Raw genomic sequence first — 25,027 nt, 5'->3', positions numbered from 1 at the left:
GTGTGCGCTGATATGAAACTTCCTGGCAGATTAAAACTGTGTGCCCGACCGAGACTCGAACTCGGGACCTTTGCCTTTCGCGGGCAAGTGCCTACCAACTGAGCTACCGAAGCACGACTCACGCCCGGTACTCACAGCTTTACTTCTGCCAGTACCTCGTCTCCTACCTTCCAAACTTTACAGAAGCTCTCCTGCGAACCTTGCAGAACTAGCACTCCTGAAAGAAAGGATATTGCGGAGACATGGCTTAGCCACAGCCTGGGGGATGTTTCCAGAATGAGATTTTCACTCTGCAGCGGAGTGTGCGCTGATATGAAACTTCCTGGCAGATTAAAACTGTGTGCCCGACCGAGACTCGAACTCGGGACCTTTGCCTTTCGCGGGCAAGTGCCTACCAACTGAGCTACCGAAGCACGACTCACGCCCGGTACTCACAGCTTTACTTCTGCCAGTACCTCGTCTCCTACCTTCCAAACTTTACAGAAGCTCTCCTGCGAACCTTGCAGAACTAGCACTCCTGAAAGAAAGGATATTGCGGAGACATGGCTTAGCCACAGCCTGGGGGATGTTTCCAGAATGAGATTTTCACTCTGCAGCGGAGTGTGCGCTGATATGAAACTTCCTGGCAGATTAAAACTGTGTGCCCGACCGAGACTCGAACTCGGGACCTTTGCCTTTCGCGGGCAAGTGCCTACCAACTGAGCTACCAAAGCACGACTCACGCCCGGTACTCACAGCTTTACTTCTGCCAGTACCTCGTCTCCTACCTTCCAAACTTTACAGAAGCTCTCCTGCGAACCTTGCAGAACTAGCACTCCTGAAAGAAAGGATATTGCGGAGACATGGCTTAGCCACAGCCTGGGGGATGTTTCCAGAATGAGATTTTCACTCTGCAGCGGAGTGTGCGCTGATATGAAACTTCCTGGCAGATTAAAACTGTGTGCCCGACCGAGACTCGAACTCGGGACCTTTGCCTTTCGCGGGCAAGTGCCTACCAACTGAGCTACCGAAGCACGACTCACGCCCGGTACTCACAGCTTTACTTCTGCCAGTACCTCGTCTCCTACCTTCCAAACTTTACAGAAGCTCTCCTGCGAACCTTGCAGAACTAGCACTCCTGAAAGAAAGGATATTGCGGAGACATGGCTTAGCCACAGCCTGGGGGATGTTTCCAGGATGAGATTTTCACTCTGCAGCGGAGTGTGCGCTGATATGAAACTTCCTGGCAGATTAAAACTGTGTGCCCGACCGAGACTCGAACTCGGGACCTTTGCCTTTCGCTGGCAAGTGCCTACCAACTGAGCTACCGAAGCACGACTCACGCCCGGTACTCACAGCTTTACTTCTGCCAGTACCTCGTCTCCTACCTTCCAAACTTTACAGAAGCTCTCCTGCGAACCTTGCAGAACTAGCACTCCTGAAAGAAAGGATATTGCGGAGACATGGCTTAGCCACAGCCTGGGGGATGTTTCCAGGATGAGATTTTCACTCTGCAGCGGAGTGTGCGCTGATATGAAACTTCCTGGCAGATTAAAACTGTGTGCCCGACCGAGACTCGAACTCGGGACCTTTGCCTTTCGCGGGCAAGTGCCTACCAACTGAGCTACCGAAGCACGACTCACGCCCGGTACTCACAGCTTTACTTCTGCCAGTACCTCGTCTCCTACCTTCCAAACTTTACAGAAGCTCTCCTGCGAACCTTGCAGAACTAGCACTCCTGAAAGAAAGGATATTGCGGAGACATGGCTTAGCCACAGCCTGGGGGATGTTTCCAGAATGAGATTTTCACTCTGCAGCGGAGTGTGCGCTGATATGAAACTTCCTGGCAGATTAAAACTGTGTGCCCGACCGAGACTCGAACTCGGGACCTTTGCCTTTCGCGGGCAAGTGCCTACCAACTGAGTTACCGAAGCACGACTTACGCCCGGTACTCACAGCTTTACTTCTGCCAGTACCTCGTCTCCTACCTTCCAAACTTTACAGAAGCTCTCCTGCGAACCTTGCAGAACTAGCACTCCTGAAAGAAAGGATATTGCGGAGACATGGCTTAGCCACAGCCTGGGGGATGTTTCCAGAATGAGATTTTCACTCTGCAGCGGAGTGTGCGCTGATATGAAACTTCCTGGCAGATTAAAACTGTGTGCCCGACCGAGACTCGAACTCGGGACCTTTGCCTTTCGCGGGCAAGTGCCTACCAACTGAGCTACCGAAGCACGACTCACGCCCGGTACTCACAGCTTTACTTCTGCCAGTACCTCGTCTCCTACCTTCCAAACTTTACAGAAGCTCTCCTGCGAACCTTGCAGAACTAGCACTCCTGAAAGAAAGGATATTGCGGAGACATGGCTTAGCCACAGCCTGGGGGATGTTTCCAGAATGAGATTTTCACTCTGCAGCGGAGTGTGCGCTGATATGATACTTCCTGGCAGATTAAAACTGTGTGCCCGACCGAGACTCGAACTCGGGACCTTTGCCTTTCGCGGGCAAGTGCCTACCAACTGAGCTACCGAAGCACGACTCACGCCCGGTACTCACAGCTTTACTTCTGCCAGTACCTCGTCTCCTACCTTCCAAACTTTACAGAAGCTCTCCTGCGAACCTTGCAGAACTTGCACTCCTGAAAGAAAGGATATTGCGGAGACATGGCTTAGCCACAGCCTGGGGGATGTTTCCAGAATGAGATTTTCACTCTGCAGCGGAGTGTGCGCTGATATGAAACTTCCTGGCAGATTAAAACTGTGTGCCCGACCGAGACTCGAACTCGGGACCTTTGCCTTTCGCGGGCAAGTGCCTACCAACTGAGCTACCGAAGCACGACTCACGCCCGGTACTCACAGCTTTACTTCTGCCAGTACCTCGTCTCCTACCTTCCAAACTTTACAGAAGCTCTCCTGCGAACCTTGCAGAACTTGCACTCCTGAAAGAAAGGATATTGCGGAGACATGGCTTAGCCACAGCCTGGGGGATGTTTCCAGAATGAGATTTTCACTCTGCAGCGGAGTGTGCGCTGATATGAAACTTCCTGGCAGATTAAAACTGTGTGCCCGACCGAGACTCGAACTCGGGACCTTTGCCTTTCGCGGGCAAGTGCCTACCAACTGAGCTACCGAAGCACGACTCACGCCCGGTACTCACAGCTTTACTTCTGCCAGTACCTCGTCTCCTACCTTCCAAACTTTACAGAAGCTCTCCTGCGAACCTTGCAGAACTAGCACCCCTGAAAGAAAGGATATTGCGGAGACATGGCTTAGCCACAGCCTGGGGGATGTTTCCAGAATGAGATTTTCACTCTGCAGCGGAGTGTGCGCTGATATGAAACTTCCTGGCAGATTAAAACTGTGTGCCCGACCGAGACTCGAACTCGGGACCTTTGCCTTTCGCGGGCAAGTGCCTACCAACTGAGCTACCGAAGCACGACTCACGCCCGGTACTCACAGCTTTACTTCTGCCAGTACCTCGTCTCCTACCTTCCAAACTTTACAGAAGCTCTCCTGCGAACCTTGCAGAACTAGCACTCCTGAAAGAAAGGATATTGCGGAGACATGGCTTAGCCACAGCCTGGGGGATGTTTCCAGAATGAGATTTTCACTCTGCAGCGGAGTGTGCGCTGATATGGAAGGTAGGAGACGAGGTACTGGCAGAAGTAAAGCTGTGAGTACCGGGCGTGAGTCGTGCTTCGGTAGCTCAGTTGGTAGGCACTTGCCCGCGAAAGGCAAAGGTCCCGAGTTCGAGTCTCGGTCGGGCACACAGTTTTAATCTGCCAGGAAGTTTCATATCAGCGCACACTCCGCTGCAGAGTGAAAATCTCATTCTGGAAACATCCCCCAGGCTGTGGCTAAGCCATGTCTCCGCAATATCCTTTCTTTCAGGAGTGCTAGTTCTGCAAGGTTCGCAGGAGAGCTTCTGTAAAGTTTGGAAGGTAGGAGACGAGGTACTGGCAGAAGTAAAGCTGTGAGTACCGGGCGTGAGTCGTGCTTCGGTAGCTCAGTTGGTAGGCACTTGCCCGCGAAAGGCAAAGGTCCCGAGTTCGAGTCTCGGTCGGGCACACAGTTTTAATCTGCCAGGAAGTTTCATATCAGCGCACACTCCGCTGCAGAGTGAAAATCTTATTCTGGAAACATCCCCCAGGCTGTGGCTAAGCCATGTCTCCGCAATATCCTTTCTTTCAGGAGTGCTAGTTCTGCAAGGCTCGCAGGAGAGCTTCTGTAAAGTTTGGAAGGTAGGAGACGAGGTACTGGCAGAAGTAAAGCTGTGAGTACCGGGCGTGAGTCGTGCTTCGGTAGCTCAGTTGGTAGGCACTTGCCCGCGAAAGGCAAAGGTCCCGAGTTCGAGTCTCGGTCGGGCACACAGTTTTAATCTGCCAGGAAGTTTCATATCAGCGCACACTCCGCTGCAGAGTGAAAATCTCATTCTGGAAACATCCCCCAGGCTGTGGCTAAGCCATGTCTCCGCAATATCCTTTCTTTCAGGAGTGCTAGTTCTGCAAGTTTCGCAGGAGAGCTTCTGTAAAGTTTGGAAGGTAGGAGACGAGGTACTGGCAGAAGTAAAGCTGTGAGTACCGGGCGTGAGTCGTGCTTCGGTAGCTCAGTTGGTAGGCACTTGCCCGCGAAAGGCAAAGGTCCCGAGTTCGAGTCTCGGTCGGGCACACAGTTTTAATCTGCCAGGAAGTTTCATATCAGCGCACACTCCGCTGCAGAGTGAAAATCTCATTCTGGAAACATCCCCCAGGCTGTGGCTAAGCCATGTCTCCGCAATATCCTTTCTTTCAGGAGTGCTAGTTCTGCAAGGTTCGCAGGAGAGCTTCTGTAAAGTTTGGAAGGTAGGAGACGAGGTACTGGCAGAAGTAAAGCTGTGAGTACCGGGCGTGAGTCGTGCTTCGGTAGCTCAGTTGGTAGGCACTTGCCCGCGAAAGGCAAAGGTCCCGAGTTCGAGTCTCGGTCGGGCACACAGTTTTAATCTGCCAGGAAGTTTCATATCAGCGCACACTCCGCTGCAGAGTGAAAATCTCATTCTGGAAACATCCCCCAGGCTGTGGCTAAGCCATGTCTCCGCAATATCCTTTCTTTCAGGAGTGCTAGTTCTGCAAGGTTCGCAGGAGAGCTTCTGTAAAGTTTGGAAGGTAGGAGACGAGGTACTGGCAGAAGTAAAGCTGTGAGTACCGGGCGTGAGTCGTGCTTCGGTAGCTCAGTTGGTAGGCACTTGCCCGCGAAAGGCAAAGGTCCCGAGTTCGAGTCTCGGTCGGGCACACAGTTTTAATCTGCCAGGAAGTTTCATATCAGCGCACACTCCGCTGCAGAGTGAAAATCTCATTCTGGAAACATCCCCCAGGCTGTGGCTAAGCCATGTCTCCGCAATATCCTTTCTTTCAGGAGTGCAAGTTCTGCAAGGTTCGCAGGAGAGCTTCTGTAAAGTTTGGAAGGTAGGAGACGAGGTACTGGCAGAAGTAAAGCTGTGAGTACCGGGCGTGAGTCGTGCTTCGGTAGCTCAGTTGGTAGGCACTTGCCCGCGAAAGGCAAAGGTCCCGAGTTCGAGTCTCGGTCGGGCACACAGTTTTAATCTGCCAGGAAGTTTCATATCAGCGCACACTCCGCTGCAGAGTGAAAATCTCATTCTGGAAACATCCCCCAGGCTGTGGCTAAGCCATGTCTCCGCAATATCCTTTCTTTCAGGAGTGCTAGTTCTGCAAGGTTCGCAGGAGAGCTTCTGTAAAGTTTGGAAGGTAGGAGACGAGGTACTGGCAGAAGTAAAGCTGTGAGTACCGGGCGTGAGTCGTGCTTCGGTAGCTCAGTTGGTAGGCACTTGCCCGCGAAAGGCAAAGGTCCCGAGTTCGAGTCTCGGTCGGGCACACAGTTTTAATCTGCCAGGAAGTTTCATATCAGCGCACACTCCGCTGCAGAGTGAAAATCTCATTCTGGAAATATCCCCCAGGCTGTGGCTAAGCCATGTCTCCGCAATATCCTTTCTTTCAGGAGTGCTAGTTCTGCAAGGTTCGCAGGAGAGCTTCTGTAAAGTTTGGAAGGTAGGAGACGAGGTACTGGCAGAAGTAAAGCTGTGAGTACCGGGCGTGAGTCGTGCTTCGGTAGCTCAGTTGGTAGGCACTTACCCGCGAAAGGCAAAGGTCCCGAGTTCGAGTCTCGGTCGGGCACACAGTTTTAATCTGCCAGGAAGTTTCATATCAGCGCACACTCCGCTGCAGAGTGAAAATCTCATTCTGGGAACATCCCCCAGGCTGTGGCTAAGCCATGTCTCCGCAATATCCTTTCTTTCAGGAGTGCTAGTTCTGCAAGGTTCGCAGGAGAGCTTCTGTAAAGTTTGGAAGGTAGGAGACGAGGTACTGGCAGAAGTAAAGCTGTGAGTACCGGGCGTGAGTCGTGCTTCGGTAGCTCAGTTGGTAGGCACTTGCCCGCGAAAGGCAAAGGTCCCGAGTTCGAGTCTCGGTCGGGCACACAGTTTTAATCTGCCAGGAAGTTTCATATCAGCGCACACTCCGCTGCAGAGTGAAAATCTCATTCTGGAAACATCCCCCAGGCTGTGGCTAAGCCATGTCTCCGCAATATCCTTTCTTTCAGGAGTGCTAGTTCTGCAAGGTTCGCAGGAGAGCTTCTGTAAAGTTTGGAAGGTAGGAGACGAGGTACTGGCAGAAGTAAAGCTGTGAGTACCGGGCGTGAGTCGTGCTTCGGTAGCTCAGTTGGTAGGCACTTGCCCGCGAAAGGCAAAGGTCCCGAGTTCGAGTCTCGGTCGGGCACACAGTTTTAATCTGCCAGGAAGTTTCATATCAGCGCACACTCCGCTGCAGAGTGAAAATCTCATTCTGGAATGAAACAAATGCTAAGCCGCTTGTCTGAGCACCGCGAGCACCTGCCTCTCTCTGGAGGATTGACGGACCACATCAAAACAGACCAGAGAAAGGCGGCACAATTTGTATTATCGCGAAATAGGGGAGAGAGTGTCACTGAAGTGGTACAGGATTTGGGGTGGACATGATTAAAACAAAGGCGTTTTTCGTTGCGGCGGAATCTTTTTACAAAATTACAATCACCAGCTTTCTCCTCCGAAGGCAAAAATATATTGTTGAGACCATCCTACATAGGAAGAAACGATCGCCATGATAAAGAAACGATCACCATGATAAAATAAGGGAAATCAGAGCTCGTACGGAAAGATGTAGGTGTTCGTTCTTTCCTCGCGCTATACGAAATTGGAATAATAGATAATTGTGAAGGTGGTTCGGTGAACCCTTTGCCACGTACATAAATGTATTTGCAGAGTATTCATGTAGACGTAGAGCTAGATGTTTCAGTGTAAATCACCTAGGCGATGAGTGTATTTGTTTTGAATTATATGCATTTGAAAAACGTCATAATGATTATTTTTGGTAACATAACTGCTATTTTACACAAAAATGGTTCAAATGGCTCTGAGCACTATGGAACTTAACATCTGAGCTCATCAGTCCCCTAGAACTTAGAACTACTTCAACCTAACTAACCTAAGGACATCACACATATCCATGCCCGAAGCATGACTCGAACCTGCGACCGTAGCAGTCGCGCGGTTCCGGAGTGAAGCGCCCAGAACCGCTCGGCCACTGCGGCCGGCTTTAGTCTTAATACACTCCTGGAAATTGAAATAAGAACACCGTGAATTCATTGTCCCAGGAAGGGGAAACTTTATTGACACATTCCTGGGGTCAGATACATCACATGATCACACTGACAGAACCACAGGCACATAGACACAGGCAACAGAGCATGCACAATGTCGGCACTAGTACAGTGTATATCCACCTTTCGCAGCAATGCAGGCTGCTATTCTCCCATGGAGACGATCGTAGAGATGCTGGATGTAGTCCTGTGGAACGGCTTGCCATGCCATTTCCACCTGGCGCCTCAGTTGGACCAGCGTTCGTGCTGGACGTGCAGACCGCGTGAGACGACGCTTCATCCAGTCCCAAACATGCTCAATGGGGGACAGATCCGGAGATCTTGCTGGCCAGGGTAGTTGACTTACACCTTCTAGAGCACGTTGGGTGGCAAGGGATACATGCGGACGTGCATTGTCCTGTTGGAACAGCAAGTTCCCTTGCCGGTCTAGGAATGGTAGAACGATGGGTTCGATGACGGTTTGGATGTACCGTGCACTATTCAGTGTCCCCTCGACGATCACCAGTGGTGTACGGCCAGTGTAGGAGATCGCTCCCCACACCATGATGCCGGGTGTTGGCCCTGTGTGCCTCGGTCGTATGCAGTCCTGATTGTGGCGCTCACCTGCACGGCGCCAAACACGCATACGACCATCATTGGCACCAAGGCAGAAGCGACTCTCATCGCTGAAGACGACACGTCTCCATTCGTCCCTCCATTCACGCCTGTCGCGACACCACTGGAGGCGGGCTGCACGATGTTGGGGCGTGAGCGGAAGACGGCCTAACGGTGTGCGGGACCGTAGCCCAGCTTCATGGAGACGGTTGCGAATGGTCCTCGCCGATACCCCAGGAGCAACAGTGTCCCTAATTTGCTGGGAAGTGGCGGTGCGGTCCCCTACGGCACTGCGTAGGATCCTACGGTCTTGGCGTGCATCCGTGCGTCGCTGCGGTCCGGTCCCAGGTCGACGGGCACGTGCACCTTCCGCCGACCACTGGCGACAACATCGATGTACTGTGGAGACCTCACGCCCCACGTGTTGAGCAATTCGGCGGTACGTCCACCCGGCCTCCCGCATGCCCACTATACGCCCTCGCTCAAAGTCCGTCAACTGCACATACGGTTCACGTCCACGCTGTCGCGGCATGCTACCAGTGTTAAAGACTGCGATGGAGCTCCGTATGCCACGGCAAACTGGCTGACACTGACGGCGGCGGTGCACAAATGCTGCGCAGCTAGCGCCATTCGACGACCAATACCGCGGTTCCTGGTGTGTCCGCTGTGCCGTGCGTGTGATCATTGCTTGTACAGCCCTCTCGCAGTGTCCGGAGCAAGTATGGTGGGTCTGACACACCGGTGTCAATGTGTTCTTTTTTCCATTTCCAGGAGTGTATGTGTCTAAATGAGAACCAAGCCCATCATTATGCATATAGAGAAAATGAGAACCTAACCACTCATTATGCGTATAGAACGACTCTAGAAGTACGCGATTTTATTATGCGTTGCGATTCCTCAGAACGTAACTATCGCGCTGAACAAGATTTTCTTGTATTTTACTCTTTTGAAGCACGTGGGATCCTTTAACTATGAAGAGTGCTTGATCTCGGTAGTATAGAGCTTACTTAGGTGGACAGATCAGCCAGAGATTTGTGACTCTCCGCACAGGATAGAGGGTGGGGGGTCTATGTTAGGGAGGAGGGACAGCGCGACAGCCACTCACGCGTGACGTATTGACTCTGGTGGTCCACTAGGGTGAAGCGACATCTCAGCGCGTTCCCGCGCCGCACGCCAACAACGCGTGGAACTTCCCATCTGGCCACCTTGGCCGCCGCTGCGTCCGCGCGCCAGGTGGCCCTTCCCGGAATGCTGTTACCGCACGGCGAGCAAATACCGCACGTATACTGTGGCAGCACTTGCGGACGGCCTGTCCACTCCGCAATAACGGTGTTTGCGCGACCCGGCAGCGACAGAGGGAAGCGCCGCGCGCCGCGCGCCGAGTGCGGTTTGCACAGAAAACCTTATCCATTTTGAACGCTGCCGGCCGCTGTAGTCCATTAACCGTCGGCAGGAATGCATCCCGCCACTCTCGGAGGCGCGGCCCGCCTCTGTAATCCCATCTGTCCGGCTAAGTGCCGCAAATATAATCCCGTATGCCACCTAATCCCTGCCATGCCGAGTCGGCACAAGTGCGAACGCTCCGCGCCGATTCCTGATGCGGTTGGAAAGCATTATCGCCGCGAGAACACATGATAACTGTAAACTCTGTGTAAACAACAGCGTGTTACTGATTTTCGTTTATTTCTGTGACGTCATGCGAGGAAGACCTGGGAGTATCAACAGAAGAAAAACTAGGTGTAGAATAAGGGTGTATATCCCAGTTAAATGAGGTGCTTCTGGCGGAATTAAATTGGAAAGTAAGTCACTAACAGTAGTGGATGACTTTTCGCACTTAGCCAGCAAAACAACTGATGATGGCGGAAGTAATAAGGATATAAAATGGAGACCGGCAATAAAAAGTAAAGCATTTCCCAAAATGAGGAGTTTCTTAACGTCTAGTATAAATTGAAATGTGGTGGTATATGCCTGGAGAGCAGATTCTGCAGTGTCATTATATAATTTTAGTGCAAAATGGAATAATTTGTAAGAAGTCGCGGTGTAGCATTGCATCAAGCTACCGCTGAGCAGTAAGCGTCAGGATTCCAAGGCGAGCTAGCTGTATCAGTGGAAAAAGGGCAGCGGTATTTGATGGTGCGGGCAGGATGGAGTCACCACACGAGGGAAAGACACTTGTCCTGATTGCAAACTAGATAATTTCCAGCACTGGTCGTATAAATTTGAGAACGGCTTTTGTTATTGCATATCTACGAGGGGCGTTCAGAAAGTAAGCTCCGATCGGTCGCGAAATGGAAACGACTATGAAAATCCGATAAAGCTTTGCACAGATGTGTTGGGTAGTGTCTCTGGTATAACCCCAGTTAGCATCACGTCGCTCTTCTCATTTCTGAGCTCGCAGTGAGTGCGTAAAGATGTCTAGAAAATAGTGTCTGCCGCCAAGTACGAGGGCCTGGTGAGAAATTTCGCCTGAAGCTATGCAGCTAACATTACATAACTGTCGTGCTGTTTCTTCTTCAAGACAATTCTCAGCCGCATTCTGCAGGGGCAATGAAGATGCTCCTGCATCGTTTTCAAATGGAAATGTGAGACTACCCACAATACAGTCCGCAATTGTCTCCCCCTGAGTTTCATCTCTGGTCACATGAGCCGCTGTCTTTGAAGACAACATTTTGACACAGACAACGAGGTATAGGCCAGCGTGGAGAGTTGGCGGAAAGCACTGGCGGCTGCCTTCTATCATGAGGCTATTGAAAAGTTGGTACAACGCTATGACAAAAGTCTAAGTCAGAACGGCGACTACGTAGAGAAGTAGCTGAAAGGTGTAGCTAATTGTTACAAGTAAAACATTTCCGATGTTCACTGTGGTTTCAATTTGGCAATCAATCGGAGCTTACTTTCTGAACAGGCCTCGTATTTTAATCACAGACTGATCATCTTCTGTGCTAAAATGAAATAAAAACACGCAAAGTCAAACTAAACAATCAATGCACGGCCGGCCTGTGTGGCCGAGCGTTTCTAGCCGCTTCAGTCTGGAACCGCGCGACCGCTACGGTCGCAGGTTCGAATCCTGCCTCGAGCATGGATGTGTGTGATGTCCTTAGGTTAGTTAGGTTTAAGTAGTTCTAAGTTCTAGGGGACTGATGGCGTCAGATGTTAAGTCCATAGTGCTCAGAGCCGTAAGATCAATGCATAAACATACGAGGGTTGGACCTTTAATAGTGGTAACTATTTATTTACAGCTTTACAGCTCGTACAAAATAGATACGTGTTCCAAAGTTTTACTGACCTTCAAAGTATTCACCAGCATTGTGTGTAACCCGTTGCCAGCGATTTGGTAGTCATAGGATAGTCTTAGCAATGCCAGTTCTGTTGACATTTCGAGCGGTGCGGTTTATTGCCTGACGAATCTGTAGCAGTTGTGAAGCGAATGCCGTGAAGTGTTTCCATCAGTTTAGAAATCTGATTGAACTTACGAGGGCTTAAGTCGGGGGAGTGCAGTAGGTGCACAGCACTTAGCAGCCCCATCAATCAAGCACATCAGTAACAGCTTGCACTGTACGTGCTTGAATACTGTCCTGCAAAATGATGGTTAGGTCCTGCAGAAAGTGTCATCACTTCTGTCTCTAAGCTGGTCGTCGGTTGTGTTCCAAAAATGAAAAGCATAGAGATATTTTCTACGAGCTGTAAATAAATAGTTGCCACTATTACAGTTCCAACCCTCGTATGTGCCTGTTTGTAATAGAGAACATTAACTTTTACAACGTAAAATAATACTCAGACTAAGTCCAGTGGACTCACATAATCAAGCAAGAAATATAACTTCAAATGTAGGTCGTGATATTAAGGTACATGCCAACTTGCAAGTAAGATTCAAACGGACCCTACTGCTTACAAACACAGGGTGTACATAAAGTTCGGCAACACTTTCAATTATTTATTGCACAAGAACGAAACATTGTACAGATGTTTATACATATTGCATTTTGAAGAGAAACTCTGAAAGGATTTTTTACGAACATTCGATATGCGAGCCATGAGTAACACGGAAGACTCCTTATGAATGTCTCTCGTACGCGCTCCACATTCACTTCACTCACACTGGGACGTCCATTTCTCTTTGCCGGGCACCAGCAACCAGTAATAACGAAATTGTTGTGCCAGTGGTAAATGGCCTAACTTGTTGGCGGATCCTTCCCGTACTTGGTTCTAAACATCCGTTGAACAGTTGTAGCACACTTTATGTCGAACTCCAACACACAGAGAGCTTGCTCCGAACCTGAACTCGCCATGTTTGCGACTAGCTCAGACTACCGGCAAATTACCAAACTACGCTCTGGCGTTATACGTGAAAAAACTTTCAGGGTTTCTCTTCAGAATGACATATTTATAATATCTGTACAATCTTTGGTTCTTGTGCAATAAATAATTGAAAGCGTTCCCGGACTTTATGTACATCCTGTATGTACACAACTATGCTCTATGTTTGGGGTGGACGCCATCAGTGCCATCTTCATTGAATACATTTACAAAGGATAGCATTTGTCTGTATAGCACAACGCATTAGATTGTACAGCGATTTATATTATATAAACTACAGAACTGTAGAATTAAAAATACAGTGCCATGAAGACATAGTTTAAGATAATATGCACGCTACTAGCGCTGACAGTGTTGTTGAATGGAATTACAAGCAATTTTCGAGTTCCTTATGTACTAATAGTATTTATAATATCTGTACAAATATATGCTAATCCACCATCATATCATCAATAAAACTGTAGCAGACATTGAAAGTGCATATATTTCGTGTTAAAGTATCTCGACCATTAGGATCTGAAAACCAAATCAGGATCATACAATTATGCCCTCTGATGTGCCAAATCCAAGTAAAGAAATTTCGATGTTATTTTATAAATTAATTAAGGGATAGTGTAGAGAAATTACAAATGCAAGACTTTTTAGTCTTTCTTTAAACCAGCATTTATATTACGGACCAAATGCTTCAAAAATATTTACTTGCAGATGCTGACAACTAGATGCATTGATACAGCGTGCTTTACTTGGTAATCTTTTTATACTAACAGATGCACATTATGAAAAATAAAATGACATAGTTTGGTGCTGCGAATCATTAGGAATACAATGAGGATCAAGTCAGCAAAAAAAAATGTGTACAGACACACTGTATGGAAAACGCCCTCATATTGTGAGAAACTATCGTGGCACTATATAAGTACTCACACACATGTCTGGTATCATCTAGTTAGAAGACTAATGTAAATCTTATTTTTCAACTTGGGGAGTCCGGCAGCCAAAGAAGAACTCCCAAAAATTGGTGCTGATCGTCTTCTTGTTGAGGGGGTCACTGTCGGACGATTTTTGATTGCACATTGTCTCCATGTCTACGAGGATATAGAAATGTCTGCCCTTTACCCCTCTATGTAACAGCTTAAGCTGCTACGTTAAATCTGGTGGACCATGCCCACGCCAGTAAACACACTGCGAAATTAGACTTTTCCCTTTTATCTTTTCTGACTGATGCCACATGTTCACGATACCTCACCTGTAGCTTTCTTCCAGTTTGTCCTTTTAGATAGCATTACATTCAGCACACGGCAACTTACAGACTCGTGATTCCCGTAAATCGTCCTTTTCGTTGCAAAGTAAATCACTGCATGCAGCTTATTAAAAATTGGAGCTGTTCTCGTGCTAATTGTTCCGTAATATAGCAATGTAACATATTTCTTAGACTGTCCTACGTTACTTTCGATATTCCAATTTTTTTCATATTTCTTAGCAGTTGTGTGTTATAAGGTGCGGGGTTTTACTGTAACATGTGCGCACCGGATCCATGCAAACAGTAGCGGATTTTTAGACAGACGCATTTGGACTTCAGCAGCATCACAATGATGCAAGATCCACACCAGAAATAAGACGACTGGACCTCTCTGTAACCATAGTAGGAACTGTCTACCTGCTACCCTACTCAAAAGTCTCGCTGGCTCTGTCAGCACTGAATTCTCTTTAACAAATCAATGCAGGCCTTGTGAGTTCCATTCTCGTCAAGAATCTGCTGTGGTTAACCAGCAATATATGCCTCTTTCTCATAGAGGGGTGGCATGCAGAACTTTTCTCCCACCATGAGAGAGTGGTTTCACATTTAAGCCAATAACAGCAGCTGAAGTACACACTCACGGGTCTTCCTCCCTACGAAGAAAATAATTTTGGTGAACCAATCCGGGACTGACCAAACACAATTTAAACAACAACGTCTGCTGACATACTCTGAGTCAAGCAGATCCTTCTCTGTTTGAGTGTGTGGAGCTTCTCACGTCCTTGCAGATTCTTATCACGTGAATGCATTTTTCCCTGGACTTCTCACAGTGGAAGTTTACACCTCGCGGAAGTCGCCTTCAGGGCTCTACTAAGCTTTCATCCGCGGGTGGGACATTCTTCCGAAAAGGCCACCCTCTCAGTATACCTACCTTAAGACGTGACCTTTCAGTTAGACAAATTTTTAAGACACGCTAGCCAGCGGACATTTTCGCCGCTACGTTTCCACAGTCTGCCAGTGGACCAAACTCCCAAAGAATAGATAGAAGTATTTTTCACCGAAGACAAATGAAATTCAGAAGTACTTATTAGTTTTGCAGTCAAAGGTGTTGTTTCACTGACATTCACATTTTTATACATCGGTAGTAATTTCTACACTGAAGAGCCAAAGAAACTGGTACACTGCCTAATATCATGTAGGACTCCCGCGAACATGCAGAAGCGCCGCAACACGACGTTGCATAGACTCCACTAATGTCTGAAGTAGTGCTACACCATGAATCCCGCAGAGCTCTCCATAAATCCGTAAGAGTACGAGGGCGTGGAGATCTCTTTTAAACAGCACAATGCAAGGCATCCCATACATGATCAATTATGTTCACGTCTGGGGATTTCGGTGTCCAGTGGAAGTGTTTAAACTTAGAAAAGTGTTCCTTCGTGGAGCGACTCTGTGTTGGGGTGTCGCATTGTCCTGCTAGAATTCCCGTGGCCGTCGGACTGCACAGTGGGCATGAATAGATGCAGTTGATCAGACAAGATGCTTACGTACGTGTCAACTGTCAGAGACGTATTTAGAAGTATCGTAGGTCCCATATCACTCCAACTGCACATGTCCCACACCATAACAGAGCCTCCACCAACTTAAACAGTCCCCTGCTGACATGGAGGGTCTATGGATTCATGAGGTTGTCTCCATGCTGAGTCCCGTCGCTCGTGCACAGACTATATTACGACGTTCAAACTCACTTAAATATTGATAACCTGGCTTTGTAGCAGCAGTAACCGATCTAACAACTGCACCAAACACTTGTTGTCTTATATAGGGTCTGCCGACCGCAGCGCCAAATTCTGCGTTTTTACATATTTGAGTAGGCATTCCTATACCAATTTCTTTGGCGCTTCAGTGTTTGTTGTTTGGGTAGTTAATTTTGGTAGAGGGCTATTACTTAGCTTACGGAGCAGTTTTGAAAAATCAGTCTCATAGCAGCAGGCGCATTAGATTTACAACTGAAAACATTAGCAAAATATCCATGACAACTTCTGTGAAGTTTTGGAATGTTAGAGAGAGCAGGAATGATGCCGTGAGGGCGGCTCCTCAGTCGAGTCTGAATAGCTCAGCTGAAAAGCGAATCCTACATTCTGAGGAGTGGTTTGTTTGACTATCGTATGTTGCAGTGTGGACAGTCTGAGGCGTTACAGATAATATGATCACATTTGTAGACCTAGAAGAGGATAAAAAGGAGACCAGAATGTTCATTTGAGGGGTGGCTCAAATGGCTCTGAGCACTATGGGACTCAACTGCTGTGGTCATAAGTCCCCTAGAACTTAGAACTACTTAAACCTAACTAACCTACGGACATCACACACATCCATGCCCGAGGCAGGATTCGAACCTGCGACCGTAGCAGTCGCGCGGTTCCGGACTGCGCGCCTAGAAGCGCTAGACCACCGCGGCCGGCGCTGAGGGGTGGCGTCAGGCAACATTTTGAATTAGTATCATTGCATACATCTGGCAAATAATTGAGGATGAAGAGGTTGGTAGAGGAGAGGAATTCGTGGCGGGCCACATCAGGTCAGTCAAAAGACTGTTGACCCCCCTCCCCCCACCATCATTGAATACAAATACTCATATTTTGTCACTGCCCTTCAGACGTGGTAACTTTTTGTTGTAGTGCTAATTCATTCCTATTCTCGTTGTATTTTTATTTTCATGCATGAGGGATGTTCAAAAGAGAAAGTTACGAAACAACACTGTTTATTCAAACGTAATCACCAGAGGTCGGAGCGCAACTATCCCATTGTTTCACGTGCCAAAGGATTCCCTGTTCCCGGAATTCTTGCGGCTATAACAGGAGCCAGTTCTCCACTGTGTCCTTCATCATCCGAGTTGAAGTGCTTCCCTTGGAGATTTTTTTTAAAAGAAAAAAGCTGACACGGCGCATGGAAATCTCAGGTCGACATGTTCGGACTGTAGAACGGATGCTCAAGCCGCTTCCTATTGAACTTGGCCATAACATTTTGTATGTAACCAGGATGAGATGTAGCTGAATTACTCCGTTCGTGAGTAGCTCAGGCCGTTTGCTCTTGTTGGTTTCTAGTACGATACAGTGTGTCTCACAGCACACGTCACTGTTGGTGTCCCGTTCTCGAGGAATTCCAAAGTTTCGGACCTCGGATGTCGAAAACGACAGTGAGCATCACCTTGCTTGCTCAGAGCATGGCTTTGAATTGTCTCACTACGTTATCTCAAAGCGCCATATGCAAATTTCAAGCAGTTTGACTGTTACGAAGTATCGTATGTTATTTTTTGAACACGATATTCCAGTCATTTTGATGAAACTTTTTCCGTATTTACTGCCTGCAAATCTGGCGACCTAACTATAATATCACTGAATAGTGAAATTTGTTTTCTTCTGTTTTTGTTTATCTGAAGTACCTTGACAGTCCCGTTACTCATTTTTATTTTCGTAATACGAGGATTGCCAAGAAAGTAACGCACCGCAGTTTTTGTTCAACAATTCTTTATTGAACATAATGAGAATTACAGACACGAAAGAATGCTGTTTTATCTACACACCCTATTTTTCCACATAGTCACCATCCTGTTCTGTGGCCTTCCTCCAGCTCGAAACAAGGGCGTGTATTCGCTGTCGGTACCAGTTCTTCGCCTGGTGGCGGAGCCAGTTCTTCTCTGTGTGAATCACCTCCTCATCGTCCTCAAAGCGTCTTCCACGAATGGCGACCTTTAATGGCCCAAACAAGTGTAAGTCCGACGGGGCTAGGTTAGGGCTGTCAGATGTGACAGCCTTGCATGATGTCTCCGTCTGCTGCAAATCGTGAAGCTCCACCGAACCGCCTTCTGCTGACCTCACCCTCCGTGCCCAGCGACTAACTGTACTTCAGTCGCCATCAGATGCTCCATAGACTTTGCACAAGCGTTTGTGAATATTGCGCACAGTTTCAGTGATGGCACGTTGCTTGTAACGTACATCACCTACAGACGCAATTTTTAAACTGTCCTGCAGTTACGCTATTTGTCAGAGGTGAAGGGCTGTACGGCCCGGCCTGGCCGAGCGGTTCTAGGCGCTTCAGTCGGGAACCGCGCGACTGCTACGGGTCGCAGGTTCGAATCCTGCCTCGGGCATGGATGTGTGTGTTGTCCTTAGGTTAGTTAGGTTTAATTAGTTCTAAGTTCAAGGACATATGACCTCAGATGTTAAGTCCCATAGCGCTCAGAGCCATTTGAACCAGAGGTGAAGGTAACTTGGCGCGCTCACTCACGAGACTTACATACGTAACGTTTCACAACCGTAGCAGTGTTTTCGGCTGAGAAAAAAAATCGATGCCTTACTTTCTGGTCAACTCTCGTATGTTAAAATTACTTAACTTAATGAGAGGGTGTTGAATATGTTGCTCACATTGTACTTAAATTGCATCAAAATTTTTACTATCAAAAACAGTGTTGATCAAAATTTATTTATTACATTGACGTTTTCGAACACTACTGTGATCATCTTCAGACCAATGAGTATAGACCTCCTTCTGCTCGAAACCGGTCACCGTAATAAATAAATAGTGATCAACACTGTTTTTGATAGTAAATATTTGTAACACTTCGATCACTGTTCACTCCCACAACGTATTCAAAAGTAATGCATCAAAATTGTTTGAAAATTTCTGCATTCTATTTGTAAATGTGACACAGTGTTTATTTCTTTTGTCTACAGGAGATGAAAGTTAACTGGGCCACCTCACCTGGGACACAGCCGAAGCAGGACACGAGCAGTGAGTACCATTCTACACTAACCGTCACTATTCCTGTAGTTAATTGTAGTGATTCTTTCCTTCTCCGTTTGTGTTCAGCTGTAGACGGCTAACCGACTAACACTGCAGCTGCTGCTCGATACAGTTCTCTGTGTCGGCCCACCCATGAAATTCTTACTCCTTCACCAATGGGAATTAATCTCTTTCCTGAATGGCTTTGTCTCAAGCCTATTTTCTTGTACCAAGAGGCGTTATACGATCGTTACAACAGCATCGTATATTTAAAGCTAAGTATGTAAAACTGACGTAGTGAAACATCTCAAACGTAAGCTAGATACCATCTTGCGAATTGTAAACCGCTGAGTTACGCAGGTGCTGAGGCCGAACGAATCCAGCATGCGCTACATCTTTCTCTTAAACGACTTCTTTCAAGTATCTGGTTACTCCTCCATCAAGCATGCATGAGCTCACTAACAGTAGCTTAAGCAGACCATAAACGCTGAATGATGTTAATCAATGAAACTAGCTCCGTACAGTTGAAGGCAGGGCGTTTGCATATTTCGAAATGTATTTTGCGATCTTTGCAAGAGGTAGCGTCATGAGAGAACAATAACAGACGCGCACCAGTAAAGTTCACGTGCCGTTTCCACGACTATTGGGCACAATGCAGTTGTTACTTGTATTTAATACGTTATTGTATTGAAGTTTATGGGAGATACTTCACGTAAAATAAATAATGATAGAATTTTCGTTCACATGTTCTAAGTATGACAGATTTCTGCAGAAACTGAATATTAGAAATCCTGCTGTCATATACATAGTATTTTCTGTGGAAACTGACCCACAGCGTTTTCATATTTGCTGAACGTTGTACTAAGGCCAAAATGTCATTCCAAATTACTTTCTACCAGTTTCATCATATATGATCACCGACATGCTCAAACAATTTTCAGTCTTAAACATGGCTGCAAATCAGAAACCGTATATGAAGAGGGTGAAAAAAATCAACCAACCGTTTGCAAAGCTAAGGTGTACTAGCCCTTGACTTAGGTTTCGATATTTCTAAAAATATCCTCTACGGAAGGAGTGAGCATTATTACGTGTGCCACAATGTAATGCAACAAGGACCACTCCTTCTGAAGATAATATTTTTTTTGAAATATCTAAACGTAGGTCTAGGGCTAATAAACCTTTTGTTTTGGAACTGGATGGCTGATTTTTTTCAACCTTTTGAAATTTCAGTATTTTAAAATTTTATTTTTAATATAATAATGAAGTGTACATCTTTAAGTTTTGGCAAATGTGATGAATTCTGTTAGTAATATGGGTTATACCGTGTTTCCTCAACGTAACTATCAGTAAGATGACTGATTTAATGAGATTTAAGGAAATATGAACGGGATACAAGGAGGAGCTAGTACTCCGTTCACTCATCTGGAAATGGAGTGCACCTGTTCTAGAAGAAAACTTCTTATAATAATGATTGCTGGTTTACTAAACATCATTTTACGCAAATGTATACGTGTCTAAGAGCTGAATCACGTATTACATATTTGAAAAAAGTAGTTTTACGCTGGTGGCATATCATTGTCACTTACAATGTAATTCGATGTACACGATGGTTGCACAGAAAGTAATGTGCCGCAGTTTTTTTCTCATCCAGAAACAATGCCACGAATGCGAAACGTTACGTATTATTTGAGGACTTTTGACTGAGCGCGACAAGTTTCTGTCACTTCCGACAGATAGCGTAGCTGCGGGACAATTTCAAAGTGGCGTCTGTGGGTGATGTACGTTACGAGCTACGAGCCATCATTGAATTTCTCACTCCACAGCACGAAACTGTCGGGAGTATTCACAAACGCTTGTGCAAAGTCTTGGAGCATCTGCTGTCTACGGGACAGTTAGTCGCTGGGCACAGAGGGTGAGGTCATCAGAAGGCTGTTAGGCGGAGATCCACGATTTGCAGCGGTCTGGGAGACCATCCAGGCTGTCACACCTGGAATTTTGCAGCGAGTTTGTGTTGTCATCCACGAAGACGGACGCCTTACGACTGGGCAGCTAGCGCTGCATGTTTCAATCAGCAAAGGAAGTTCACACAGTGAAGAAGCACTGGCTCCGTCACCAGTACAAATATACAGGCCCTTGTTTCGCGCTGGAGGAAGGCCATAGATCGGGATGGAGATTACTTCGAAAAATGTGTGTAGATAAAACACCATTCTTCGGTTATACTCAATAACGAACTGTTGAAGAAAAAATGCGGAGGATTTCTATCTGTGTGATCTTCGTAATTAGTTAGAATTGTTCTTTACTGTACTTCGATCTTTCCATGAGTACGTCTCAAGGACTTCTAGAAGGAACCTACCATTCCACAGCACAGTATGCGTTGCTCTGTAACTTCCTGGAAGATTAAAACTGTGAGACGAACAGTGTACAGCAGAGGGAATGTAGGAGAGAGGCACAGCCTGAATTGAACCTTCGACGGCACACAGCTTTTAACCCCCAAGAAGTCTCAATTTTTTTGTTTCTATGCACTTCAGATGCTACTTCAAAAGTAGTCAGATTGTGTTCATTTAGCCATTGTAATTTTATCATGCTCAGTATGTGAGCGGAAATGTCTCGTGTCCACCGTCAGGCGGGGATTTGTGACATATATTCCCCTCCAACCCAATCTGGCTTCTGGGGTCCTTACCCTCACTATCAGAGACGTGCAGGCGCGTGGCCGACGCGAGAGGTTGGCATTCAGCTGCGGTGTGACAGACAGGGCGCCAAAATTCTTCGCGCACCTTGGCGGAGGTTGCCGAAGGTGACTGATGCTGCCACGTCTGATGACACATGTAAGAGAGCGCTGTCCATGGCCGTTGGACGTCATACGTTTGCACACACTTTTATAATTAGTGCAAATATGCAGCGTGCACATGCGTGATGAACTTTCCTTTAGAGTGCCAGTTAATCACTTGAACGGTTTTCTTTAGAATTTGGATCTCCGCTGTGCCGATATGAGATATGCTAAGATGAAGTGTGATCCCCCTCCCCCTCACTTTATATTTACCCTAGTTGGATAAAAATATGTAAAAATTAATTCTTTTGTTTGTTTGTTTTAAACATGGATTAAAACACTTGTATTTAAAAACACTTTTATTAATAAGGTGTCTTAAACAGAATATTTCACATATGATTAAAAACAGTTTATTTTAAACATGCCGACCCAGAGTACTATACGAACGGACAGACACACAGAGACAGACCGTCAAAAAGGCTCCACGAAACTAATATTAACGGTTTTGACAGTCTCTAAAAAATGCATCTATTTTTTTCTTGTGCTGTACACGTTAAATGTCGTTGATCCTTTACTTACTTCTCAGATTGAGGACAACATTATTTGTGCCTCCTTTGAAACTGTAAGATTACGAACTTTTCAATCTTTTGACTTATATAATTGCTAATATAATTCTTGACGGTGAGCTTCAGATCAGCTTTCTTCCACAAACGATTTTTTTCTTACTGTCATTTGTGTTTCGACTTGACAACATGTCTCTTAACGCAAGCATTGTAACAGGTTTGGTACAGTTTTATACTAAACACAATAACATAGGCTCCATATGTTTTGCGAAATATCGCGATCTACTCACTGACTGACACGCAGTGATTTTCGATCGGTGCGGCACAGAACTCTCTGAATGATATCTGACATTGTAGGCACATGTTACAAATGGGGGAATCACTAGCATGCACACGTGTAAAGCGTTCAGTTCAGTTGAGAGAGGCCATAAATGCAACGAGCAGCCAGTACGTCTGTAGCAGCGAAGGGGTTAAGCTACCCACATAAAGGTTCTATTGATATTTTCTCTAGCACTAAAATTATCTGCGTCGCAGGGTATAGAAATACCGAAGATTATTAAAAGTACAGTTTTCAATGCAATTTCGTTACGTAGGCGTGTTCGGATGCATTCATTCAGGTAGAGTATACAGGGTGTTACAAAAAGGCACGGCCAAACTTTCAGGAAACATTCCTCACACACAAAGAAAGAAAATATGTTATGTGGACATGTGTCCGGAAACGCTTACTTTCCATGTTAGAGCTCATTTTATTACTTCTCTTCAAATCACATTAATCATGGAATGGCAACACACAGCAACAGAACGTACCAGCGTGACTTCAAACACTTTGTTCCAGGAAATGTTCAAAATGTCCTCCGTTAGCGAGGATACATGCATCCACTCTCCGCCGCATGGAATCCCTGATGCGCTGATGCACCCCTGGAGAATGGCGTATTGTATTACAGCCGACCACAATACGAGCACGAAGAGTCTCTACATTTGGTACCGGGGTTGCGTAGACAACAGATTTCAAATGCCCCCATAAATGAAAGTCAAGAGGGTTGAGGTCAGGAGAGCGTGGAGGCCATGGAACTGGTCCGCCTCTACCAATCCATCGGTCACTGAATCTGTTGTTGAGAAGCGTACGAACCCTTCGACTTAAATGTGCAGGAGCTCCATCGTGCATGAACAACATGTTGTGTCGTACTTGTAAAGGCACATGTTCTAGCAGCACAGGTATAGTATCCCGTATGAAATCATGATAACGTGCTCCATTGAGCGTAGGTGGACCAAACTAAAATGAGCTCTAACATGGAAATTAAGCGTTTCCGGACACAAGTCCACATAACATCTTTTCTTTATTTGTGTGTGAGGAATGTTTCCTGAAAGTTTGGCCGTACCTTTTTGTAACACCCTGTATATTGCTCTTAATACATGTATATATACGTATCCCACACATATATACATATATTTATGTAAAACTGCTCGCGCGAAAGATACTGGGATAGACATGCGTATTCAAATACACAGATACGTGAACAGGCAGAACACGGCGCATTTGTTCGATCGGTTACTGTTGCTTCAGTGGCAGATTATCAAGATTTAAGTGAATCTGAAAGAGGCGTTATAGTCGGCGCACGAGCAACGGGGCACAGCATCTCCGAGATAGCGATGAAGTGGGAATTTTCCCGTACTAACATTTCAGGGATCTCAGACATCGCTGCGGCTGGAAAAAAAAACTTGGAAGAACAGGATCAATGATGACTGAAGAGATTCGTTGAACGTGACTGAAATATAACACTTCCGGAAATGATGCAGACGTCAATGCTGGGCCATCAACAAGTGTTAGCGTGTAAACCATTCAACGAAGTGCTATCGATATGGGCTTTCGATGCCGAAGGTCCACTCGTGTACCCTTGATGACTACATGACACAAAGCTTTACGCCTAATCTGGGCCCGTCAGCACCGCCATTGGAATGTCGATCACTAAAGAGATGTTGCCTGGTAGAAGGGGTCTCGTTTAAAATTGTATCGTGCGGACGGACGTGAATCCGTGGACCCTGCATGTCAGGAAAGGACTGTTCAAGCTGGAGGAAGCTCTGTAATGGTGAGGGGCGTGTGCAGGTTGGGTGATATGGGACCTCTGATACGTATAGATACGACTTTGACAGGTGACACGTACGGAAGGATCCTGTCTTGATCAACTGCATCCATTCGTGTCCATTGTGCATTCCGGCAGACTTGGGAAACTCTATCAGGACAATGCGATACCTCACACGTCCTGAAATGCTACAGAGTGGCTTCAGGAACATTCTTCTGAGTTGAAACACTTCCGCTGGCCACCAAACCCTCCAGATATGAACTTTATTGAGCATATCTGGGATTCCTTCAGACGTGCTGTTCAGAAGAGATCTCCAGCACTTCGTACTCTTACGGATTTTTTCTGAAACTACTGCAGTTACACTATTGGTTAAACAGATTACATCACTGCCTGATGATGTGGTGGTTATCTTTCCGTTATCGGTTATATTTATTACGATACTTCAGAGTTGAATAACTCACAGCCCATTTTACGCAGAATTTCCAGTGGGTTAATAGTGCGATTTGAGATTGCTAATCTGAGGGAAACGTAAATCGAGAGTCTGAAGCTGTCGTGTCATTTCGAATGGCTGTCTTCACATCATAGGTGAAGTGAGGCGACTGCTACGTTAAAAGGCAGAGGTAAAAAAAAAGTTCCCCCGCTGAGATTTGACCTTACCGGTTCCCAGGCACAGGCTCTACAGCTGGACTACCACACCAGAACAGATGGTGCTAACTGCATTCTCAAATCACCACTGCACTTTCGAGCTACGGTGGCTGTTCGGTAGGTGGCGAGGGCATCGTTTTCGCAACTCCACTTTAGTCAATCATTGTTCTGCAATTTGTACGAAATGTTCATCAGTTATACACAAAAGCCTTCCTCATGAATCAGTGGACCTATTAGCCAAAACAGGATCGGAACTTTTCCAGTAGTACCTGGGATTATCCTGCATATACAGACCAACGCCTACAAGCTACTTCAGTTTGTACACAGGATGATTCAGATGGCCCTACGGATAGGTTTTACACAACCCGCGACACTTTCAAACA

The sequence above is a fragment of the Schistocerca nitens genome, chromosome 5, assembly GCF_023898315.1.
Source record: "Schistocerca nitens isolate TAMUIC-IGC-003100 chromosome 5, iqSchNite1.1, whole genome shotgun sequence".
In the NCBI taxonomy this organism is placed as follows: Eukaryota; Metazoa; Arthropoda; class Insecta; order Orthoptera; family Acrididae; genus Schistocerca; species Schistocerca nitens.
The sequence above is the reverse complement of the archived record's forward strand: the minus strand, read 5'-3'. Positions refer to the sequence as shown.